Here is a 14,293-nt window from a genome sequence, read left to right as displayed (position 1 = left end):
CTTCGTGTGCACACGTGCAACTGCAAGCCATATAGCCTTCTTCATATTCACAAGTTCCTGCTCCCCAATGTATACGTCATCTAGCTCCCCCTCCCTCAGCTCCAGATTTCCCGGCGCCCGAGCCAAAGCCTCGTCACCATCATCCTCCCGCTTTGCAGAACTCGAGCTTCCACCAGAAACCAACATAATGCCCTCTCCAAACGATCGTGCAACACCTCGCCCAGTACCCCAATCAGCAGAGAAAGCGTCAAGGCCAGGCAAGCAGATTAGTTGTCCCTTTATCAGCCCGAACACAATCCTGAGACAAGAACACGACATTGAGACTGATTACAAGTTGTGGAAAAGAGAAAAACTCACGCCATAGACGGATCACCAGCGGAGTAGAGTAGTAAAATCCTAGATCGCCTAGGGTAAAAATTCAACCACCAAACCAGAATTTTTTCCGAATCGCGGTTTGAGTAAAAATGATTATTTGATGTTCTACTTCTGTAGTGGAAGTCCAGTGATGGCCCATTCCATCAATTACCATTTTTTTTAGCGAAATTCCAACAGTTACGAGTACAGCGTTTCATCCATGGGCCGTATCTAACGTAGACACTAGGCCCATCAGTGCGTGGGAAGTCCAAACCCTAACCCAATACTCCCATCACAACCAGCCAGAACGCCTACAAATACAGGACCCTGAAGCCTTCGTCTTCCATCGCCGCCGCCTCCCTTCCACATCGCAGCTTCTACGGAACTAGGGTTCATTTGCTGCATTCCTCTCCGAGTTTCTTGATCTGTATCGTTTATTTGCCCTTTTCTTGTTGTTCTCTGTTTCTTGGCCTAAAATTGCAATTGTTCGCTGCTTATATGCGGCGAGGAATCTATCCTTAGGCGAGATCGAACCAAAGGGGAGGACACTTTCCTAGTTCTCCCCGCCTGCTTTTTAAGCTCCGGCCCTCCTCTGTTTATCCAGGATTTGCCGGTGACAAAGTAGGTAAATTTTTCTGCAAACAAATGGTTTCCTCTTGATTTGTCTGGCGTTGATTATTTTGTCCCGTGGCGTATTTAGGCATGACGAAGAAAATCGTTCGGATTCCCATTGATTTGTAACAAATATGAGATCTCAAACCAGCTACTTCTGACCCAAGAACAAGCCACTGGCCATCTGTTAGGTCTGATATTGGGAAATGAATCATTTTGTCTTCTCTTGATTTGTTTGGAGTAGATGGATTTTGTCAAAATAGCATGATGAGGATGAAGAAGAAATCATTCGGATTCCCTTTGATTTACAATATGAGATCTCTAACCAGCTACTTCTGACTCAAGATCATGCTTTAGTTCCATCTAGTCGTTCCTATCATGGATTTTCTTTTTCTATTTGATCGTCTTTTATTTTCCTGGCCAGTGATGTTATCAAAATATTTGCTACTCTTGATTGGGCAAGAGCCCTATCTGATGACCACAACCACCAAGATCTCTGAGGCCATGGATGTTAAATAGTCTGTTTATTGCTAATACTAGTTTGTAGTGAAATGCAGCAATGACAGCAAAGTGTCAGATTCCTGAAGGGTGAAGATGAATCTGCGTTATTTAGATTGTAGTCCAAATTGTTAATTGTAATCAGTGCAGCAAGGAAAAAATTAACTAGTGTACTTTTACATCGTAACTCAAACGGACTCAACTTCGTTAACCGTTTGTACAGAAGTCTCACGAGCAGCGTCGGAAGCAGGCGAGCCGGATGCGTTCTGCTGCCTTCCCTACGGATACACTGCGTAGCCAGATGTGTGCTACGATCACCCGAGATGGTCTCGATGCCTCTGCCATGCAATGTCTGGTTATTCGGCCACACAGTTTCAATATAATTTTTTTCGAAAAAGAAAATTAACCATATTTGAGACCGACTTATTTGGTTTGATAGCCTGCTAGCTTTCCAAAATCCTTATATTTCAGAACAAAGACCAGAAGAACTGTTGTGTGCTGCTCTTGTGTTGTGTCTGATATTTAAACTTAACTGAAACGTGGTTGTCTTGAACATCTGTGTTGTCCACAAGTTGCCCAGCTTGGATAACCATCTGATTTTCCTGATTACACCCTTCAATTCGTTTCATACAAGATCAGCCTCAATTAGATCCAAAAATTTGAACTTCGCTAAAAAAAATCCAGTAAAAGTATCTAAAGTTTTTTACTTAAAATGGACACGTATGAATTGATTTTGCCTTTTGTTGTTGAGATGTGGGCGGAATCACCATGAGACTTGTACACAACGCAATGAAGCTGAGACCAACTTGCTGTAATCTCAACAATTACATCATCTTCTCAATAGAGAATGTTGGCGTCCCACTCCTCTTGGCCATCTCCAGTCGCGTCCCTTAAACCGCGCCGGATCGAGCGTTTGGGGATGTGTTTTGTTTGTGCCGCGTTTAGGGAACGTTGCTCCCTAGTGGCGTCCCCCAATCAATTTAAATAGTTGCATTCAAAAAAGATTGTTCCCGCCGGATCGTTGCGATCAGACTAGCGGTGATCAAAGTACTGGGTGCGCGATCATATTAGAAGAAGGGGTTGGGCGACGGCGACGTATCCTAAGTTGATGTAGGCCCGTCGATCACGATGACCTTGTCGCAATCTACCCGTTGTTGTGTATGCTCCGTCGCCGACGCTGAGGCCTCATGTGTAGCAGTAGAAGATGCGTCAGCCGGCTCTTGCTGCGCTGCCAGGGCCGCCGCGTCGGCGGTAGCGTCGGCCGCCGCCATTTTGGCTTCGATGTCGTCGAGGATCTGGCCTTTGAAGAAGTTGTGTGCTGCTCGCATTTGGGGAGACATTCCCTCGTCCCTGCGTTTCTTGAGCTCCAACTTCTCCTCTTGCCTCTTGAGCAGCTCGGCCCACCTTTCGTCGGCCTTCTTGTCACGGGAGAGAAAGGATGAGGAGACGTCGGCGAGGCATTTCGTGATCGACGCCTGCGTCTTCTCACACGACGCAGCGTCGGCCAAGGCGGCCTTGGCAGCCTTGTTGCCAGTAGGACGCCCTGTCGAAGTTGCTAGCGGCGCGTCCAAATCAATGACGCCCTTCCCCTTGGACAGCGACAAACGCGTCAACCGCCATTTCTCGTTCAATTTGAGCTTGCCATAGCAATGCATGAGCACGAAAGACTTTGACCTTCCGAGTTCCTCGAGTACAAATCCATGGCCCTATCAAACTAACCAAAGGAAGCACAGTCATTTCATCGAACACAATTTAGGCACTACGGATTATGGAAGAAAGAGTCGTACCAGTTGGGCGACGTCGGCGCCGCTGTCGCCTCTGGTCTCTAAGTCGTGATGGTAGCCATGGAAGGAGTTCACGGACGCCTGGATGATGGCCCATCGCGTCGACATTGCCTTTTGGCTCCTCTTCATTATCACTTTGTTGTAGTCGCTGTTGATGAGCTTGCGCTCATCGAACTCGGCCTTGATCCTCGCCCAATACTTCCCGTATTTTTGGTTGGCGCCGATGATGGAGTCATGACTCACCGTCGCCCACGACTCGCACAGATAAAGATCTTCCAAAACCGTCCACTTCGGGCCTCGTGTGCACGACGCCTTCTTCTTCTTCGTCCTCACACCGTCCGCGTATACCTCCACGAGATCATCGTCACCGGCACCCTCCTCGTCCTCTGCGGTGACCCAGCATACCACTGCATGTTGTAGTATACAAGTCGTTGATATGATCTTCATGAAGGGACTTCTTCACAAATATCACATCCCTCAGAGTGGTACAACAGAAACATTGCAGGTCATAACACTCGATAATATATTACAATCATGGTCTTAACAAGTTGGTATTCTCACAGGTCCGATGAGAACACCCTACAACATAAGGTACTAAGTACAAACCAACTAGATATGAAAAGAGCTCAGCAACTTATTTAAGTATGCCACTACGCTGCTCGGCTCTATACTACTCAGGTATATCACTACTCCTCCACCTCCATGTCATCGGGTCCGTAGACTATCCCATAGTCGACGCCTTCAACTCCTCCGGAAAGATCAGGTTCCTCGTAGACCAGCTCGTAGCTTCCTTCTGGTGCTCCATCAGTGATGGCCTCCACTTCCATATCACAGTCTAGCAAGGGTGTCGAAATAAAGTGAGTACAGGGGTACTCAGCAAGTTCAAAAGAGTAAAAGGTGTTTGATGCACTAGCTACGACCTTCGATCGAAAAATCTTAGGTCAATGCATGTTTCGAAATCATTTCTTCAAAAGGTTTATTTTATTCCGAAAACTATGCCCGTCAGTCTTCACAGGTTGACTAGAACTTCACGGAGTTCCTTTCCTGCCGCGTTCGCAGTTCCCTTCCCGGAACAGGGAGTGACAGCCACAATTCTTGATACCCTCTGCAGAGGTGCGTTACTTTTCCCATAAGAGATCTCACCCTTTTTGCCATCCGCAGGGACTTGCCCCCGTTCACACTTCCTTGGTGTGAGGCCAGGTATAAAGATCCAAGCCCACACCGCCTTCTCCGCGACCCTGCAAACCCACCCTTTTGTCCATCCGTACACCCCCGGTAGACATCTTCCGTTCATACGGCTTTACCCACGGTGTACGTCGGACAATCCTTCATAGACGGTAGAGCCTCTCATCCAAACGTCCGGATGGGGATTTTAAAGGCTATCCCAACCTACGGCAAGTGCCTCCAAGCACCCCGCCGGGCTCTATCAAGTCCGTTGGCGTGCAGGAGGGAAAAGATACAGCTGGCTTCCCAGAGCCATTATAGATCTTATGGTCAACGCGATATGTACGGCGCTAGAATCACTGGACGGCATTGGTACTTAGTCCTAGATGAATAGTACCCGTGCAATGGAACCTCCACCAATCAACACATACCATGGTTCCATTGCCAGCCACATAGTCATATTCATAATTGGAAAAGTAACATTTCATTTTCAATGCAGGAATGATAAGTCATATAGCTTTGCATTAAATTAATAGAAAATACTCAAATTTGACATGAGCAAGGGTGAACTTGCCCGTGGACTCGCGAGATAGTGCAGTTCAATGCGTTGGATGGAACCTGGACCTCGGGTTCTGTAAAGAAGCATCATTGTCCGGTAAGGACAATGTTATAAAATCCAAATGATGCATGCATGGATGTATTATTTCATGTTGAAACCCTTTATCCCGATGAGTTATTACAATTTAGGGTTGAGTTAAGATTTATGCCTTTGGCAGTAATTTGCAATTGTTTTAATGTATAAAACACTTTAATTCACACAAGGTAACATAATTCAAAGTAAAACTACTTTATGTTGGTGATTTATTATTTATTCCAAAATAATTTGAAATAATAGAGTTGTCTCTATATTTTTGAGAATAAAAAGGAATAGAATATCTTCCTTTGGAAAATATCTTTTTCAAAAAGAAATGACTTGGAATAATAGAATCTCATTTTGAAATGTTTAAAAATAAGTATTTGAACTTATTTGGGATTTTTCCTTGATTTATTAATTCAAGGAAATATAATTTGAAATTCCAAATGTTTATTTTAAATTCATAAAATTCACAAATTTAAATTTGTTCATCAAATTTTATTTCATATTTTATTCTTATTAAGAATAATTTTTCATTCACCAATCCAATTTTTAATGGATTTTTAGAGTTGTATTTTATTTATTAAAATTTGGTGAAATAATGGCCTTTTCTAAATTGTGAAAATACTAAAATACCCCCTGGACCCATATTGGGCCCAGCCCACTAACCTAAGCCCATGGGACAGCCCACTAAGGCGTGCCCATAGCGGCTCTGGTGGAGCCGAACGGCCCACCGCTCTCACTCACTCGGCCCTCTCTCACTCTGTTCCTAACCCTAGCTCCTCTCTCGCGACGCCCGTGGCGATGGCGTCGCCGCCATGGCCGCCGCCGTGCTCCGGCCGACTCCGAGCTCCTCCGCCGTAGCCACCTACCGCACCCGAACCGCCGCGAGCAGATCTATCGATCCGTCCGCGTGGTTTTCTCCCATCTCTTCTTCTCCCGGCGAATCGCCTCCGATCTGGATCTCGGGTGGAATCGCCTCGACGAACTCCGGCGAGATCTCGTCCTCGCCGACGACGGGTGCGCCTCCGAGACCGACCCGGCGCAGGTGCTGCTTGCAGTACTTGTGCCGTCGTCTCTGTGCCGTGCCGTGGTGGTGTTGGTGCTCGCCGGCGTAACGCCGGCGCCTACCCCGGATTTGCAGCTGCTAGGGCCGCGCGAGCACCGCCTCGCCATGCCCTAGCCTCCGCTTCCGTGCGCAAGTAAGTGTTGCATCCACCTCTTCTCTCGTGCGCCTCCTCTTGGTGCTGTTCTTCTTCCTCCTCAAGCTCGTCGCTCTCTCGGTGATCCCGTGATCACCCGCGAGCCTTGCTATTCCGATGCAATTCGTCTATGTTTGGATTGATTGCAAGCACATGGTCCAATTACCATTACCGGTACCGGCACTCGCTGCTCGACATGCTGTTCATGTTGTTCTTGCTTCTCTGCTGCTCCTAGCATGCTCTATACTTGCCATGCTCTACTGTGCTTGCTCAAGAGCTAGCTATGCCATGCTATGCTTGGTTAGGACTTGCTTATGCTCACTCGGTCTTTCATGCTTGCTTGTCTAGGTGTACTTGTGTTGCATCTGTGACACTTGTGTGTGTGCCAGAGGTGCCTGTGATATGCTTCAGTGCTACTCCTGCAAGCCAATGATCCATTGGATCATTCTTTGCTTGCTAGCTAACCTCTCTGTGTAACTTGGCTTGCTAGGATTGATCCATTTGATCAATTGATTGCCAGTGATGGCTTACTGGTTAATACTGTGGCTATAAATTAACTATGTTGCTCAATAGTGTGCTACTGTCAGTACTAAGCATGGATCTGTAATAAATTCATGCTTGTATTAATTTGATTATGATGAACTGCTTATGCAGTGATGATTTTAAATGACTTGCTTGATATGAATTTGCTGTTCATGATTATTTATCAAGCAATTAAAGTCTGAATCCATTTCTGGATAGTGATGCTTTGTATCTGGCTTTCCCTCAATTGGTGCTAAGTGTGAAGTGACCTCAGTAGCCTTGCTACTGACTGGTTGCTCACCTGGTTGGTTGGATCTTGTTGGCTACTCATCTTTGCTTGTATATTTGGGAATCATAGAAACTATGAATGCCAATATACTTGCCTCGTGAAGAAATCTAGGGTTTCGATGGTTGTATGCTTAGGATTTATTGTGTAGTCATGGCTGCTAATCCTTGCCATCTACCGGTGCTATCTATGCATCAAATCTGGCTAGTGTGTGCATCTGTACATATGTGCTAGTTTCTTGTGCATAGGATCTGTACCTAGATGCTTTATATTTTAGTGGCTTTTGACTGGCAGTAATCCTTGGTGAAAACCAAGTGATGATCTACCCATATGAGCATCTGCTCAACCCATGCTCATGCATATGATGGATTAGATCCATGGGATCTTTTCCAGGAACTAGGTATACCTTGTTCCAGCTCCTAGAAAGAAATGTTTTGTTGCTGCGTACTTGGGGTTTTGTGTATAGCTCTCCACCTCCAGGTCTTGGATGATCTTCTCGGGTCACCATGATTCCCGGTGGTTGAGTGGTTTTGGTATGGTTTGGTTCTGTTCTTGCTCAAGAACTCGGATGAACCGAGCTTGTTCTTGCTTCACCCTTACCCGGTGAATTTGATCTCGGTCGACCGGTTCTCGGCTTCTAGGGTTTGTGCCCCTTTTATATGAACCCTACTTCTATCCTTGCATCGACACACAAGCCTGGTTACTTTGGTGACTAGGCCGATGCCTTGCCTTGTCGTTGCTCGCCTAGCACACTTGAGCTGTGTGCTCTCATATGCCGAAACTTGAGCCCAGCATGTGTGTGCTCGGGTTTGGTCCGTCGTCGCCCTTATCTTGTGTCGTCCATGGTTTTGGAACAAGCACAAGTGTGCATGACACTTGGTTCTGTCCAAACTGAATTTATTTGGCTAACACTAATATTCGGCTAGTGTTGGTGTTTTATTTTGCAGTGTTTTTGAAGATGGACATGGCCATGAAGAGATACTTCAAGGCACATAGTCTAAATTTTAGTTTAGGAACTAAATTGTAATCTTTATTTTTATTTCTGTTTATTATTCCTCAATTCTTGTATCAAGAATTTTGTAAAGACAATGTAATTTGTGTTGTGTTATCAATAAAGCTCAAGTTTTTGGTTTATGAGCTTTTGCATTATGTAATGTGTATATTCTTGATTAAATATTGTATTTGATACTCACTTTGAAATCCAAAAGGATTTGAATAATATATTGTGTTTGAATTGTAAATTCATATTTATGTTGTGTAATGATTATTGTTTAATGTTTAACACTTGTCAAATAAAATCAATTCCCCAAATCAACAAGATACAAAAGAGATCATGTCGAAATTTCCCTAACTCACATTGCCTAACCCTAAGTGCAAAATGAGAGAGAACCTCGATCCCTCTTAGGTTTAGTTGCAATAAGGCGCGAAAATTTCCCCGTTTTGCGATGAAATGCACATCCCATTTCTAAATCTACCCTTCGTTGTTCCTATGTTCCGGGTTATTACAGCCTCTCCCCTAACGTAAACTTCGTCCCGAAGTTAAGATTGGTACCCGAATAACTCGGGGTAGGACTTTCCGAGCTCTTCTTCGGTCTCCCAGTGTTGCTTCTCGTTCAGGATGATGTTGCCATTGTATCTTGCAGTATTTGATTGCTCTATTCCTTAACTTCTTCCACTGTACTTCCAAAATCTTTTCAGGCTTCTCCACATAAGTTAAGTCTGATTGTAGCTCTATTTCTTCATGTGTAATGGGATCATCAGGTGCCTTCAAACACTTTCTGAGTTGTGATACATGAAAAACATTGTGAATTAGACTGAGCTGTTCCGGTAGTTCCAACTCAAAAGCTGTTTCTCGATTCTGACTGAGTATCTTGAATGGTCCTATGTATCGAGGACTTAGTTTTCCTTTTACTCCGAACCTTTTGAGTCCTTTCATTGGGCTAACCTTCAAATATACCATGTCTCCTACTTTTGGTTCCCAAACTCGTCTCTTCTGGTCGGCATAACTCTTTTGTCGACTTTGGGCTATTTTGAGTCTATCTCGGATCACCTCGATGACTCCTTGTCTCTCCTTGATGTAGTCCGGTGTAAATTCCTTGTTCTCTCCGGTTTCAAACCAACAGATTGGTGATCTACACTTCCTTCCGTACAATGCTTCGTACGGTGCCATCTGGATACTACTCTGATAACTATTGTTATATGAGAATTCCGCCAATGGTAGATGATCCTCCCATGAGCCTCCAAAGTTTAGAGCACAAGCTCTAAGCATGTCTTCAAGTATCTGATTGGTTCTTTCGGTTTGTCCTCCGGTTTGTGGATGATAAGCTGTACTGAAATCCAACTTGGTTCCTAAAGCTTCTTGGAGTTGTTTCCAGAACGCTGATGTGAAAATTGAACCTCTATCTGAGACTATCTTCTTTGGTACTCCATGCTTGCTAACAATTTCCTTCACATAAATATCCACCAGCTTTTCTGCAGTATCCCTTGTATTTACGGCTATGAAATGAGCACTCTTGGTAAGTCTATCCACTATTACCCATATCATATCCTTCTTCTTACTAGTCATTGGTAGACCAGTAACAAAATCCATCCCGATTTCATCCCATTTCCACTCTGGTATCTCTAATGGTTTGAGTAATCCCGCAGGACTCGATGTTCTGCTTTTACTCGCCGACATGTATGGCATTCGGAGACATATTGAGCTATCTCTCTTTTCATGTTGTTCCACCGTAACATTTCCTTCAAATCCATATACATCTTAGTACTTCCTGGATGTATTGAGTAAGGGGTTTCATGTGCTTCCTTCAATATGATTGACTTCACTTCTGGGTCATCCGGTACACATAATCTCTTCTGAAAGTATAGAGAACCAAACTCTCCAAGATTGAATTCGACGGTCTCCCTTCTCCAATCCTTTTGATTTCTTCTTGGATGAATAAGTCGTCTGCTTGCTTCCGAATGATTTCATACTTTAAGTCTGAGTACATTTCATCCATAATTCTCATGGTTGCTATGCTTCCCACTGTATCACCCTGGATAAACAGAATCTGAGCTTCTTCGAGTTCTTTCCGAAGTTCCTTCGGAATCTCCCATTCTGTAGGTTGATTCTCGCACTCTTCCCGCTTAAAGCATCTCGCTACTACATTAGCCTTGCTCGGTGTGTAGTTGATTGTCAGCTCATAGTCTTTAATCAACTCTAACCATCTCTTTTGTCTCATGTTTAATTCCTTCCGAGTGAAGAAATACTTCAAGCTTTTGTGATCTCGTATACAACTCACATTTGGATCCATAGAGGAATTGCCTCCAACTCTTCAAAGCATACACAATCGCCGCCAATTCTAAGTCATGTACTGGGTAGTTATGTTCATGTGGCTTTAGTTGTCTTGATCCGTAGGCTATCACCTTCCGATCTTGCATTAGCACACATCCAAGTCCATTCTTGGAAGCATCACAATACACCGTGTAATCCTTTCCGGTTCCGAACTGCTAACACTGGTGCCGTTGTTAACTTCTCTTTGAGTGTTTGGAAACTGGTTTCACACTCATCAGTCCACACAAATGGGGTATTCTTCTTGAGTAACTTGGTCATTGGTCCTGCAATCTTCGAAAATCCTTCAATGAACCTCCGATAATAGCCCGCCATACCAAGGAATCCTCTGATCTCCTTAGCATTCTTAGGTGACTTCCATTCCAATACCGACCGAACCTTGCTTGGATTCACCGCTATTCCCTCTTTGGTTATGACATGTCCAAGAAATTCAACACTCGTCTAACCAAAACTCGGCACTTGCTGAACTTTGCATATAGCCGATGTTCCCTTAAAATCTGCAGAACTATCTTCAAATGCTTGGCATGTTCTTCTTTATCTTTGGAATAGATCGAATGTCATCGATAAACACGATCACAAACTTGTCCAAGTACTTCATGAATATCTTGTTCATCAAATTCATGAAAATAGCTGGTGCATTTGTTAGTCCAAATGGTACAACCAAGTATTCATGGTGTCCATACCTTGACACAAACGCTGTTTTTGGCACATCTTCCTTCTTGATCTTGATTTGGTGATATCCTGACCTTAAATCTATCTTCGAGAAGACTCCAGCTCCTTGAACTTGATCAAAAAGATCTTGTATTCTGGGTAAAGGATACTTGTTCTTGATGGTTACATTGTTAAGATTCCTGTAATCTCCACACATTCTCCTTCCTCCATCTCTTTTATCCACAAAGATAACTCGGTGTACCCCATGGTGACACACTTTCTTGGATAAATCCCTTCTGTTCCAGCTCATCTAACCGAGCCTTCGGCTCCACTAACTCCTTTGGCCCCATCTTATATGGTGGTTGAGCTATTGGTGTCGTGCCTGGAATTAGATCTATGGTAAACTCGATCTCTCTATCGGGTGGCATTCCCGGTAGTTCCTTGGGAAATACATCTTGAAATTCATTCACTACAGGGATATCTTCAATCTTCACCTCCTTCAGACTATTCAGCTCCAATCCTATCTCCAACTGAGTGTACTTGTCTCCTTGAAACACTATCTGACCTCCTATGGAGTTTCGGAGTGATACTCGTCTTGTCTCCGCAGCTTGATTACCGCGCCATTCTCCGTTAACCACCCATTCCTAGGATGACCGATATGTCCTTCATGGGGATGATGAATAGGTCCGCGAAATATACACAATCACAAATGGTTATGACCTGTGCTTCTTTCACGTGGGTTACTAAGATCGTTCCCCCCGCAGATAAGACAGTTATAGGTGTTTCTAACTTAGAACATCTAAGCCCGAATTGTTCCACGAATTCCCGTGCAAGAAATGATGTAGTTGCTCCAGTATCAAATAACACTTTGCCAGGATGAGTAAGGATGCTGAGCGTACCTAAGACCGCTTGATCCGACTCTCCCGCTTGCTCCAAAGTTGTGCAATTCAGCTTTCCATATGGCTTTCCCCTCTTGTTGTTGTTGTTGTTGTAGTTCCGGTTGTTGTTGTTGTTGTTGTTGTTATTACCTCCGCCTCGTCCTCCGGAGCCTTGTCCACTCCATGACGCCTTGTTTGGACACTCTGGCTTGATGTGTCCCTCTTTCCCACAACCATAGCATATGATCCTGGGCTTCTGACAATCCTTCTGGACATGTCCCCTCTGGCCACAATTATGACAGAGTATCTGATTCCTTGGATTCTGATTCTGACCTCCCCGGTTATACTGATTACCAGTAGGTCGGAATCGTGGTTTAAAACTCCGATCTGGAGTCGGTTTACTAACTGGATACTTCCTTGGCTCGATACGAGCCCTCTTCCTCCTATCCTCCCGGACCTCGCCCGTAGTCATCCTCGAAAGTGATTGCCGAATCAATCGGCTCCCGGAATTCTGCAGTCCGTGCCAACCTCGCTTGCATCTTCATGTATGGATTCATGCCTTTCATGAATCGTTTCTTCCTTTTCTCATCGTTGTCCACTTCCTCGTGTGCATATCTTGACAGCCTATTAAAATCTCGGACATACCGCATGATAGGTGCAGTATTCTCGATGCAGCTCGTCAAACTCTCTCTTCTTCAGCTCCACCACGCTCTCCGAACATGGGCATCTCGGAACTTCTTCTTGAATTCCTCCCGTGTGAACACCTTTTCTCGGAGGGTGTACTCGCCACAAGATTCTCCCACCATGATGCCGCTGGACCCGACAACGGATAAGTGGCATACCGAATCTTTTCTTCATCATTGCATCCAACGGTCCTCAACTTTCTTTCGGTGTCCATGAGCCGCTCTTCCGCATCCATTGGTTCCGGGGCTGATGCAAAAGGTAGTGGTCTTGCATTCCGGAAGTCCGATAAGGTTACTCCCCTGCCTTCATTACCCCTATCATTAATGACGTGGGTAAAGAAATCTTGCATGTTCTTGTTCTGACTCTCCTGGTACCTCCTTCTATCTTCTTCCATTGCCCTCATGTACTGTTGGAAATCTGGATGCATCATTGGGTGTGGTGGTGGTGGTGCATCCTCTGCTCTAGCTGCGGCATCCGCTTCCTCCTTTTCTTTCGCCTCCCGCTCTCTCCGAGCATCTTCGGTTTCAACTAACGCCATTTCCCCTAGTCCCGTAACAAAGAGCGATTACTCATAATTACACCATGCAAATGTTTTCTGAGCTCAACTCATTGCCCAGAACTAGTCACACAATGAAATCAAGAAGCAAATCCAAAGCAAACATTTATTATGTATATACACCGTATATAACATAACTTACACACATATATTACATGTGGTACTTATATAACCACTTATTTGACTTCAAGCCCAAGCCAACGGAATTTAAAATACGTTCTAGTACAATACCACCTATACTACTTTATTCTTTCCTTGAGGCTCTACTCCTCATCATCTTCGTTCGCCTCCGCATACATTCCTGGGGTCCATCCGGTACAGCGATTCGTCTTCCGAACACCGTCCGGAACAAAGGTCCTTCCAGTAGGTATGTAATCTGAATCGGACGAAGTGCCGAGACAGAGATCAGTCATGCCAAAGTAATCGGACAATGACTCGTATGTATCCCCAGTAGGATTCATACCTCCTTCATTGGTCATCCATGAAGGGTTTCGATTCACCTGCCCCCTCATCTTCTTCTTCTTCTTCTTCACTCCGGAGCTTTCACCTACCTCGTACTGTGATGGTTTTGAGAATCCCATCTCCAAGTCTAAAGAAATGGAATCAGTACCTTTCTCTTCCTTCCCGTAGTGTCGGTTAACATACTGGTTAACCCCACCACTTTCATCTCCAGTGTCACAGGGAATAGGTTCCTCCTCATCTCCATAAGGTTCCCCGAAACGCCAACCGGTTGAGTTTTCGATTGGTGACTCGGAGCAGTTTAGGTTCCATGAGTTATCTCCCCCATATCCAGAATCATATGATGCTGACACATGTGGATAATGTGGAACAAAGTTGGGTGTAAGTGGATCTCTCTGGGTTTCCTGGCCACTCCAATCTACAGGATTGTTTAGACTAAAGAAGGGTGTTGTATATTGGGGTTGTGCCCTCAGATCATGCATCCGAGCTTGGACTTTATCAGGGTCCGTGAACTCAGCTAGCATGTGGTCAATCTCACCCACCATCTTCACATGTAGAAGGTACATCGTAGTCAATAAAGACTTACAACTGTCCATGTGCTGTGCTGCAACTTCAGGATGTTTGTTTGCCATCAGCAGATGATTCAGAGCGGGATCCTCATCTTCCTCGGCATGAGGTATA

At 44.8% G+C, this 14,293-nt stretch overlaps 2 non-coding genes and 1 pseudogene across 2 annotated transcripts; all 3 read left to right on the top strand.

The window, feature by feature from the left end:
- Window positions 1-1,050: 1,050 nt before the first annotated feature.
- Window positions 1,051-1,132, top strand: LOC124685503. The gene has a single exon (XR_006997490.1). It is a non-coding gene; the product is annotated as a small nucleolar RNA R12 (small nucleolar RNA).
- A 101-nt stretch (window positions 1,133-1,233) lies between these two features.
- On the top strand, window positions 1,234-1,310 carry LOC124685504 (annotated as a pseudogene).
- A 74-nt stretch (window positions 1,311-1,384) lies between these two features.
- Window positions 1,385-1,470, top strand: LOC124685492. Its single transcript, XR_006997477.1, has one exon. It is a non-coding gene; the product is annotated as a small nucleolar RNA SNORD24 (small nucleolar RNA).
- The last annotated feature ends 12,823 nt before the right edge of the window (window positions 1,471-14,293 follow it).

Source organism: Lolium rigidum, chromosome 1, assembly GCF_022539505.1.
Source record: "Lolium rigidum isolate FL_2022 chromosome 1, APGP_CSIRO_Lrig_0.1, whole genome shotgun sequence".
In the NCBI taxonomy this organism is placed as follows: domain Eukaryota; kingdom Viridiplantae; phylum Streptophyta; class Magnoliopsida; order Poales; family Poaceae; genus Lolium; species Lolium rigidum.
The sequence above is the reverse complement of the archived record's forward strand: the minus strand, read 5'-3'. Positions and strand labels throughout refer to the sequence as shown.